Raw genomic sequence first — 10,535 nt, 5'->3', positions numbered from 1 at the left:
GTGTTTCCTCTTCTTTGGTCACATCTTTGTTCCTTCTGAGTGTCCAGGCTGGGCTGGGGAGGTGTCCTCGTTTGCTGCATTTTCTGAGTTCGTCTTGGATCCTTTGGAGGGCAATAGGTTGTGCCCTCTGAGGATCCTTTGTGCTCCTTGGTGACCCAGGAGAACCTTCCAGGAGGTTTTTGGGTGAGCTGCTGCTGTGATGTCACAGGAATGTTGCCGTGTCCTTGTGGTGTTCCCGTTGCTGTGGGGCACAGAGGCCTCAGTGTCAGAGCGGCTCTGGGTGCCTGCTCATTGCCTGAGGATCCTCCTGCCTGAGGCATTCTCAGCAGCCAGCCCAGCCCCTGACGGGTGTCCTTCTGTCCTGGCAGGGGGACAGACAGTCTGCAGACGTGTGCAGCACAGCCAAAATGATCCAGTAAGTGGTTGCTGCAGTTTGCACTCTGGACTCTGGGGCTTCTTATGGGTATTTTTTAACCCACTCGGCCCCTAAGTCGAGCATTTCCCCAGGTGTACCATATGTGCCTTTTGGATAGCTGTGGGCTTTCTGTTCTTCCTTTGGAATGGATGTGATTTTGAAAGGAAATTGCCATTAAATGCCATATGTTTGGGAGAGCTCCTGCCAAAAGTTTCTTAAAAAAAGGGTTTGTTTCTAAGCCAGCAGGGTGTGCACAGCATTTGGAATGGAGCCTGGGGGGGTTCTGTTCCCCAAGAGGAGAGTCTGTGGCAGTGGACCCTGGCACTCCCTCCGTTTGCTGGTCCAGCCAAAACCTGGACACAGCCAAGTATTTTGTGTTGTTAACTTGCCTTCTGTGTGATCCAAAAGGACTGTGGCTCCAGGAGGGAAGTTGTGAAAAGAGAATGCTCTCTCTTGGCATTGACTTGTTGTGTGGGAGTTTCCAGCACAGGCAGCTTTTTCTCCTAACAGCGTCTGGTTCAGGTGAAGGTCACCTCACACATGGATACTGCGAAGCTCCTTCTTCAGAGAGTGGGAAAGGAACCTGTGGTGTTCAGAGATCCCAGTTGCTCCCTTTCAACACCCATATGAGCCCAGTAAGCTCCAGGATGATTCTTGTCACATGCCAGCACTCCCAGGATGGTCCCAGTTGCCTCTGGCAAGATCAACCCAGTCAGTCCCAGTATGATGCCATTTGCCCCCAGCGTGTTCCCAGTTGCTCCCAGTCACCCCCAGTATGAGGGATGATGTGCAAGGTATGTTGCCAGTCACTCTCAGATACTCCCAGTATGAGTCCAGTCACTCCCAGTATAATCCAAAGATGGATGGATGGGAGGCCTGATGGAATCCTGGAGACCATTGTGACACTCTAGGGCCCCATGGAACCGTTGTGACACCGAGTTGGCTGGGAGTGTTGATATGCTGCAGGGTAGGAGAGCTCTGCACAGGGACCTGGACAGGCTGGATCCAGGGGCCAAACCCAACAAGGTGAGGATTAACAAGTTCAAGTGCCGGGTCCTGCCCTTTGGCCACAACAAGCCCTGCAGTGCTCCAGGCTGGGGACAGAGAGGCTGGCCAGCAGGCAGGGAGAAAGGGACCTGGGGCACTGATGGACAGCAGGCTGGGCATGAGCCATCAGTGTGCCCAGGTGGCCAAGGAGGCCAATGGCACCTGGCCTGGATCAGGAACAGTGTGGCCATCAGGACCATGCCAGGGATTCTTCCCCTATGCTTGGCACTGGTTGAGCTTCATCTCGAGTGCTGTGTCCAGTTCTGGGTCCCCAATTTTGGAAAGACATGGAAGGGCTGGAACATGTCCAGAGAAGGGCAACAAGGCTACTGGAATACACATCTTGTGAGGAGCGGCTGAGGGAGCTGGGGTTGTTAATCCAGGAGAAGAGGAGGATCAGGGGAGACCTCATCACTCTCTACAACAACCTGACAGGAGGGTGCAGCCAGGTGGAGGTCAGGCTCTTTACCCAGGGAACAGTCCCAGGACAAGTGGACACAGCCTTAAGCTGCACCAGGGGATGTTTAGGCTGGACATTAGGAAATATTCTTCACAGAAAGGATGATTGGGCATTGGAATGAGCTGTCCAGGGAGCTGGGTGAGTGACCGTCCCTGGAAGTGTTTAAGGAAAGACTGGATGTTGCACTGATTGCCATGGTTTGGGTGACAAGGTGGGCACAGGTTGGACTTGATGCTCTCCAAGGCCTTTTCCAGCCTGGTTGATTCTCTGATGATTGTGACCCTGCAGGGCCCTGGGGAAGCAAGGGGCCACTGTGACACTGCGGGGCCTGGTGGAACTCAGAGGACCACAGTGACACTGTGTCCCACATGGCACCACAGAGCCAAAGAGCCATTGGGACACCGTGGGGCTACATGGAAACAAGGAGTCCATGGTGACAGTCGGGGTCCTCGTGGAACCACAGAGGCCACTGTGACACTGCTGGGCCTTGTGGAACCAAGGGGCCACTGTGGAACCAAGGAGACCCTGGTGAGACCCTGGGCCCCAGTGGGATCAAGGGGCCATTGTTCCATTGCAGGGACTCTAAGGGAACTAAGGGAACACCTGTGACATTGTAGTGCCCCATGGAACCAAGGGTGACACTGCAGGACCTTGTGTAACCTGGGCTCCACTGTGGCACTGCACCACCAAGGGATTCCTTGTGGCACTCTGTAAGAGACCCTTTTGGGGTGTGGACGATCCGAGAAACGGCAGAGACTTCTATAGTCAAGTTAGATGTTAGTAGTTTATTTCAGGGTGTGGGGAGAAAGAGAGAGCCTACTAGGAGCTAGCAGACAAAGCTCAAAGCAGGCTCAGAGGGAACAATACAAAAGTGGGTAAAATATGAATACATGAGTTCAAGACTTAAGATAGCTAAGAAAGAGAGGAACAGAACAGAAGTGAGAGAGCTGGGGAAAAAACTTAAAGAAGGGCAGAAGGAGCGAGGCAAGAGCATAGAAAGAGTGAGGCCAGAGAAACAAGAGAGCGAGCTCTCCTTTACAATTACTTCTATAACCTATACATTTGAATAGTCCATTCTTTTACTAACCAGTCTTTCTAAGTATACTAATACAGTAACATTTGTGTGTGACCTATAGAAATCGCTGCTTTTGCATATTTTTAGTTATCTCAGGGTCCTTCAGATCTTTCTTTATAAGGCTGGGAAGAGGGGTCTTAGCTTAGTTTTATTGGGGGAAAGGAATTGTTCCGGCACACCAGACGGGTTTCTTTGAATTATTCAAACCATGCTTTAATTTGTATTTCTTCCTTAGCCTTTTGGGCTAAAGAGTCATATTTATAATTCCTTTCTAATTCTACCTTCCCAACAGCAGTCTGAGGCCTCATGGAACCAAGAGGCCCCTGTGATACTGCAGGGCCTTGTGGAACCATGCAGAGCATTGTGACAGAGCAGGACAGAGCATTGTGACTCATGTCATGATGGGACCACTGGGATACTGCAGGGCCCCACGGAACCAAAGGGATTTTGTGACTCTGGGAGGCCTGATGGAATCCTGGAGACCATTGTGACACTCTAGGGCCTCATGGAACCGTGGTGACACCGAGTTGGCTGAGAGTGTTGATGTGCTGCAGGGTAGGAGAGCTCTGCACAGGGACCTGGACAGGCTGGATCCAGGGGCCAGACCCAACAAGGTGAGGTTTAACAAGTCCAAGTGCCGGGTCCTGCACTTTGGCCACAACAAGCCCTGCAGTGCTCCAGGCTGGGGACAGAGTGGCTGGACAGCAGGCAGGCAGAAAGGGACCTGGGGCACTGATGGACAGCAGGCTGAGCATGAACCATCAGTGAGCCCAGGTGGCCAAGGAGGCCAATGGCTCCTGGCCTGGATCAGGAACAGTGTGGCCAGCAGGACCAGGCCAGGGATTCTTCCCCTATGTTTGGCACTGGTTGAGCTGCACCTCGAGTGCTGTGTCCAGTTCTGAGCCCCCAGTTTAGGAAGGACACAAATACTTAGAGTTGTACTCACAGAGTCTGTAGGCACTGGCATGTTCCAGCTTTAGGAGATGGCTCCAGGAGCTGCAGCTGCATTGTCCTGCAGCCAGAGGCTTCCTGTGTCAAGGGCTGGGAGGGATTGTGCCCCAGGCACTTCTCAGCACCTTCTTAGCCCTGACTGATTGAAGCTCTCTGTCTCTGGGCTGTGCCCCAGGGTGGCTGCAGGCAGTACCCCAGTCCTGCTGGGCTGGGAGAAGAGCTGCTCAGCAAGAGAAATGTGCTTTTGAAGCTTTTCCTAGTTTTCAGGATCATCCTCTGTGCCGAGAGCCTGGCCCAGCTCAGCAGCACAGACACAGCAGCAGGACTTTAATGAGCCTCTTGGGCCTTTGTGCTGAGGCCCTGAAAATCAGTCCCTGAGAGGGAGGGGAAGAAACTTCTCAAGAAGTCCAAGTCAGAATCCAACTCCAGAGCTACTTTTACCTTTAATGGGTCCCACTGAGGGACAGCACTGAGAAAGTGTCCCCAGGCCCCAGGCAGGGCAGAGAACAGGAGGCACTGATGACAGGTGGGGACAAAGAGAAGCCAAGTGTTGGTGCCCTGGGCCACAGCAGCCTCTGTGCCAGCAAGGGCTGTGAGGAGACACCTTGTCCTGAGGCCCTGGGGCCTCCTGGCACAACCCCAGCAAGGCTGGCCACTGTCACCCCCTTTGGCCTGCCCTCAGCATCCCCCCTAGCCCACATGCCAGTGGCCTCAGGGATCTGCTGGAAGGAGTCCCTGGGGAGCCTTGCTCAGGAATGGCCCTGGGGGCTCCTTCATGCTCCCAGGAACTGCAGCTTTTTCAAAGGACTTTGGCTTTTGCCTTGGAGTCTCTGAGAGGTTTGTGCAATCATGATCTCCAATTATCTGCTGTAATTAGTCCCTTGAGAAGCTTTGTCAGTAACAACACTCAGTGGGGCTCATTAATGCCTCAAGGTACTTCAGGTTCTTAAGGCACTTTCCTTTCTCCTTCCCACTTCTGAGAAAACTTCTGAGAAGTTTGTGCAATCATGGCCCCAATTATCTGCTTTAAGGAGTCCCCTGGGAGCTTTGCATTGACACTCAGTGGGGCTCATCAAGACTTTGAGATACTCAGGGTTTTTTCAGCTACTTTGGATTTTCCTTTCCACACTGAGTTTCTCTGAGAGGTTTTTGTGCAATCCTGGCCTCCAATTCTGTCCTCCAAGGAGTCCATGAGGAGCCTGTGTTGGGGATGGACCTCAGTGGCACCCATCAATGAAACGAGACACTTTGGGTTTTTTTTCTGACTTGGACTCCTGGAAAGGTTTGTGCAATCTCCTCTCAGGCCCTGAGGTTCAAGGGCTCAGCTCCAAATGCACCATGGGGCTCATTAGGATCAAGCAAGTCCTAATAAACCATGGCTGTGCCTTGATTTCCCTCTGGTCTGGTGCAGTTTTTAGGAAAGTTTTCTACAATCGTTACGGAAAAATAGTTCAATGAGCTTCTAAGAAATATGTATTCCTTTTTTAAGGGACATCTTTTATTCCTGTTCTCTTTGGAGCAGAGGGATTGTAGCATTCAGTGATGGATATTCGTCCAGGGCCTCTCCTAAGAAGGTCTGGCCAGGTCAGAGAAGCTGTGTCTTGAGGTCTGACCCAGTGTGGACAACCTTGCTCCACATTCCCCAGCCTCATCCTGTCTCTTCTCACTCCCCTGGGACCTGCTTTGCTCACACAACTGGCTGCACTCAGGCAAAGAGGGATTTTCCTTCTTTAATTTTAGCAATCTAAAACTCCTGAGTTTCCCCATGGAAAACAGACACCCTCCTCAAGTGTGTGCCAAGCCCAAGGCGCCACCAAGGAGCTTCCCCTTCCCCAAGGCAGAACCATGCAAGGAATGTTTCAGACACACAGGAAGTTCTACAATGAACACAAAGCCAGAGTTGGCTGAAGGCAGAATTAGAGCAGCTGCTGAAGGCCAGCCAAGCTTTGAACTCCTTGCAGCTGAAAGCACCAAGTGGGTTGTTTGGAGGTGTGTGAGTGAGCCGAGTGAGGGAAATGCAGAGAGCCCTGGGAGTGTTTCTGTGCAGACAGGCTGCTGCAAGAGAAGCATTGGTACTTCTCTGGGGGCAAACTGTTAGAAGGGTCGGTGTGGAGTGACCTCCCCAGTGATCTCACAGTACCCCCTGTGATGTCACACAGCCACCTGAGATGTCACAGCCCACTCGCTGATGTCACACAACCTGCTCTGGGATGTCACACCACCATTCTGTGATGTCCCAGCCTGTTTTGTGATGTCACAGCCCCCCTTAGATGTCACAAAACCACCTCGTGATGTCACATTGTCTCCTGTGATGTCACACAGCCACATTTGATGTCATAGTTCACTCTATGATGTCACAGTCAGTACTGTGATGTCACACAACCTGTCCTGAGATGTCACATGGCTCTTCTATGATGTCGCTGCCCACTCTAGGTGTTGCCTAGCAAGGCAGACACCCTGGTTCTAGAGCAGCACGGTGGCCACGCTCAGGCCACTCGGTCCAAACCCACACAGGCACCAATGTGATGGATGGCAGAAATGGCGTTTATTGCTGGAGAATTTGACAGTTTATAACCTAGGTTCACACAGTTACTCCCATCTGCTTTCAGCACAGCTAGGTGCTATTGGCTAATTGCGGGGGTCATTACCATACACTGTGGAGGAGGGGGGTGACTATCTTTCCATTACATCCCAATATCTTCCGAGCCGCCGGGCCCAAGCTTCTACATTTCCCCCCTCTTTATGCCTAAGTAAATTTGCTAGAATATAAGGTGTATTAGTCTTAAAAGTTCTAACATTATTTTATAAAGTATATTTATCTCTAAACATTTTCTCTAACTTATCTATATTATAAAAAGTTTTAAAAGTAGATATTATAAACTTGAGTAAAATATAAGGTACACTATACTTAACTAATAGGCTTAAAACTTATAAAATAGACTCCGCAGTTTTTCATTAGTACACATAGGGCACATGCGGTGACCAAGTGTATTCTTAGAGCATCTGCTGTCTTTCTACAAACAGGATGTTGACCCTTTCTAGTCGGCTCTTAACAAAAGACACAAGCCTATTTGAAACACAGAGTTTTTCAATTATCTGCAAGTCTTCATCAATTGTCATTTGTAGCTGAGACAGTCTCTGTTGTTGGGTCACGATGGCAGAGACACCTGTGGCAGCACCAGTTGCTGCCAGGCTAAGCAGCATCGCTATGGTCACACCTGTCACCAGTTCTCTTTTCTGAAGTCGGGTGAGTCTCTCCACTTGCAGGCTCAACTCTTCATCCAGGTGGTACATGACCTTGGGAACAATCACAACTTGCACACAAAAATCGTTAGGAACACTGAAGTTATAAATTGATAGGCATAGGGTAATCATTGCCGGGTCTGTGCCCATCAGCTGTTGCAGGCTGGAGTCTTGCAGTTTAGGATTTCTTGGTGAGTGAACTCTCTGTCTCCCCTCTGTCACCTGAACTGGGAACGCTAGCGCAGCTGAAGGGACCCAGCTGGCACATGCAGTTTTTACCTGTCCCCAGTCTGCGAGAGCAGTATCCTCTCAGTTCTTTTTTAATGTGGAAAGGGGGATTCTTGTTTATCTTTGTTGTTTCCTCCTCTAAGGACTCAGTCTCCGACCATTCATCTTCACTAGTGTCTCGATTGGAGTTGGAACTCGACTGGCTAGCTACTTCCTTTTTCCCGTGCCTTTTTGTTGGGCTCCGGCCCCGCCTACATCTCCTGTGGGCGGGCTGTTCCCTCCCTCCTGGTTCTCCCCGCCTTTCACTCCGCCCTTCCCTCCGCCCTTCACTCCGCCCTTCACTCCGCCCTTCACTCCGCCCTTCACTCCGCCCTTCACTCCGCCCTTCACTCCGCCCTTAACTCTGCCCTTCACTCCGCCCTTCACCCTGCCCTCTGTTTCGCCCTCTTCTCTGGGTACGGAGGAGCCCGCTGGGCCCGAGGTCCTGGCTCTCCCCTGGAGAGGAGATACTTCTCTGTAAGAGAGACACAATCTGTCTCCCGGGGGTCTTTGAGTTAGATATGTTAAACTGTTGTGTTTCATTGGTGTTCTCCCCTGCTGTCCCACCCCGATACATGTATCTCAGGCTTCCCCCCACCCCTCTCCTTCCCCATAAATACCCCGGGTTTTCCCCTGTTTGGGGGATTCGCTGTTTCACACCCTTCGCCGAAGCTCTGCCTGAATAAAAGGTTTTGCCTTGGTGGAACGCTGGACCAGCATTCTCGTCCCTGCTCCCTGTGTTGCCTGCCCACCGCTGCCGAGCTGAGCTGGAATCACTCAACTACCGCTGAGCCTGAGCTGGAATCACTCGACTGCTCAAAGCCGCACACGCGCTTTGACCTGGCCCTTCTCAGGGCCGTTTCTCTAGAGAAGTCGCGGTGCTCCAGGCTTTCCATCGCCGCGGCAACTGGCGTCCCAAACGTGAGGCCTTCGAAGGAGCCCTGAAGAAGCGTCTGCCTGCAGTTTTGGCTGTGAAGCGAGTCGCTGTTTGAGCCGCCGCCCCTCGAGGAAGCTTGCTTGCATTTTAGCAAGAAGCCATCCAAGAGGCTGCGACCAGGACCCTCGCTGACCATCCGGGGCAAGGAAAGCCCCTGAGGACTGGCCGCCAGGTGACCACCTACCCAGCAGCTTTTTTTTTCACCCGCCGGCATCTGCCGAAGAGAAATTGTAAGTCGACCCCGTGAAGAGTTTTTTTGGGCTTTTTTCTTTTTCTTTTTCTTTGCTGTTTTACTGCTGGGTGGGGAGTGAAAAAGGATGGGGAATGAGTCCTCTGTATGGAGACTGACCCCACCTGAGAGGGACTTTTATATCCAAGTTGTAACTACCCTAAAAGCGGGAAATTTTAAGTTTTCTAAAGGGGATTTAAAAAGATTTATTCATTGGGTTTTTAAACATTTTAAGATTAATTCGGACTCTGCTAAATCAGGAACCTTTTGGGATAATGTGGGGAGAAAGTTATATACAGTTCAAGCTAAAGGCGATTTTTCTGTTGCAAAATTCTTTCCTGTGTTTCAAAATATTATTTTCTCATCGGAAAAAGAGGAAAAAAAAGAAGAGGGAGTTTGGGGTCCCCAGTTAAACCCCCCAACCCTGTCAACCTCTCCAAGTGTCCCTAAACCCTCTTCCCCTATCTGAGACCCAGTTGGCGGGTGGACGTTGCCCCAGGGCACAGGGCTGCTGCCGTCTCCCTGACACCCCCCTACCGTCTCTCTACCGTTACCAGGGCGGCAATGGCCATGACGCTCTGGGTCTTTCCTCTAACCTTTCTCCCATGCCCTCACACCCGGTTGTGTACCCCCCAGTTCCTACCGTTAGCACAGATGGCGCCGGCAGTGTGGCCAGCCCCGCCATTCTGTCTCACTCCCACCCCGGTTTTCCCGCCCTCGATGCCCAAAATGGCCACTTTCCCGCCTTCACCCCTTCTCTTCCTGCCACGTCCTGCTCCCCCTCTCCCCCCACTGCGTCATTGGGTGTAACCGCGTCGGGCCCCCCCATCCATCGGGAAACCCCTCCCCATCGCGGACCCCAGTCCCGCCCCTTCGTGCCAGGGCCCCGCCCCTGGCAGCGCTCCCGCTCCAGGGTCCCAGTGCCCCGGAGGTTGGCACGGCTCCGGCCGGAGCAGGGCCATCTCAGCTTCCCCACCCGGCCACAAAAGGGCCAGCTCTAGGCACCCGAGCCGGCCCCGCGCTGCCACCAAGCGCCCCCCACCTCCACTAGGAAATGAGAGTAGTGAATCTTCTTATTCAGATTCTGAGTATGAAGATCACTGGGCTGATGTGCAGAGGGAAGCCACACGAGCGGGGAACTCAGCTCTGTCATGGAAAATACTTGCCTTTCCTGTAATAATGAGGAGAGACAGGGGAGGGGCACAAATCCCACCACTATAGGGAACTGCAGGAACTTTGTAAAGCTGCTGAGGAACAGGGCAGGGGTTCACATTTTTTTAAACACTTGCTGGAATCCTCCTTCTCTGCCCACATCATGGTCCCCCATGACATCGAGAATGTTATGAACTGCCTTCTCTCCCTTGCAGAGTACATGTTATGGGAGAGGCAGTGGAAAAAACATTTAAAGCAATTGGCAGATGTTTATGCTAAAGATGCTAACAGACCTAATTTTACTTTAGAGTACTTAGCAGGAGAAGGAGATTTCCAACAGCCCCGAGATCAGGCCCGGGACCTGCCTGAAGCAGCTTTACAGGATAGAGCTAATGCTGCTAAGATATCTCTTTTTACCACCCCTGATGATAAAGTGCCAACGCAGTGCTTCACCAATATTACGCAAGGGGCAACTGACTCTTTTATTAAGTATATTGATAAGTTTAAAGTAGCCATTGAAAAGCAGATAGAGAGCCCTCAGGCGCAAAAAGAATTATTAGTAAAAATAGCAATGGCCAATGCTAATCCGGAGTGCAAAGCAGTTTTGCGAGCCCTCCCACTGGACCCCGAACCAACCATAGATCAGATGGTTGAAGCCTGCACCAAGCTCTCCTCTGCCTCAAGTGAGAATACAGTGGCACTTGCAGTGGCTAAAGGAGTGGCAGAGACGATATCTCGAGTTTATGCTGCAGACCTCAA

The 10,535-nt window shown here is 51.7% G+C and overlaps 1 long non-coding RNA gene across 1 annotated transcript; it reads left to right on the top strand.

Annotated features, from left to right (window-relative positions):
- The first annotated feature begins 250 nt into the window (after positions 1-250).
- Positions 251-5,338, top strand: LOC147645433 (uncharacterized). Its single transcript, XR_015282354.1, has 4 exons — positions 251-415; positions 926-1,209; positions 1,327-1,441; positions 3,290-5,338. It is a non-coding gene; the product is annotated as an uncharacterized LOC147645433 (long non-coding RNA).
- The last annotated feature ends 5,197 nt before the right edge of the window (positions 5,339-10,535 follow it).

Source organism: Cyanistes caeruleus, unplaced genomic scaffold, assembly GCF_971803275.1.
Source record: "Cyanistes caeruleus unplaced genomic scaffold, bCyaCae1.hap1.1 HAP1_SCAFFOLD_330, whole genome shotgun sequence".
Lineage (NCBI taxonomy): Eukaryota > Metazoa > Chordata > Aves > Passeriformes > Paridae > Cyanistes > Cyanistes caeruleus.
The sequence above is the reverse complement of the archived record's forward strand: the minus strand, read 5'-3'. Positions and strand labels throughout refer to the sequence as shown.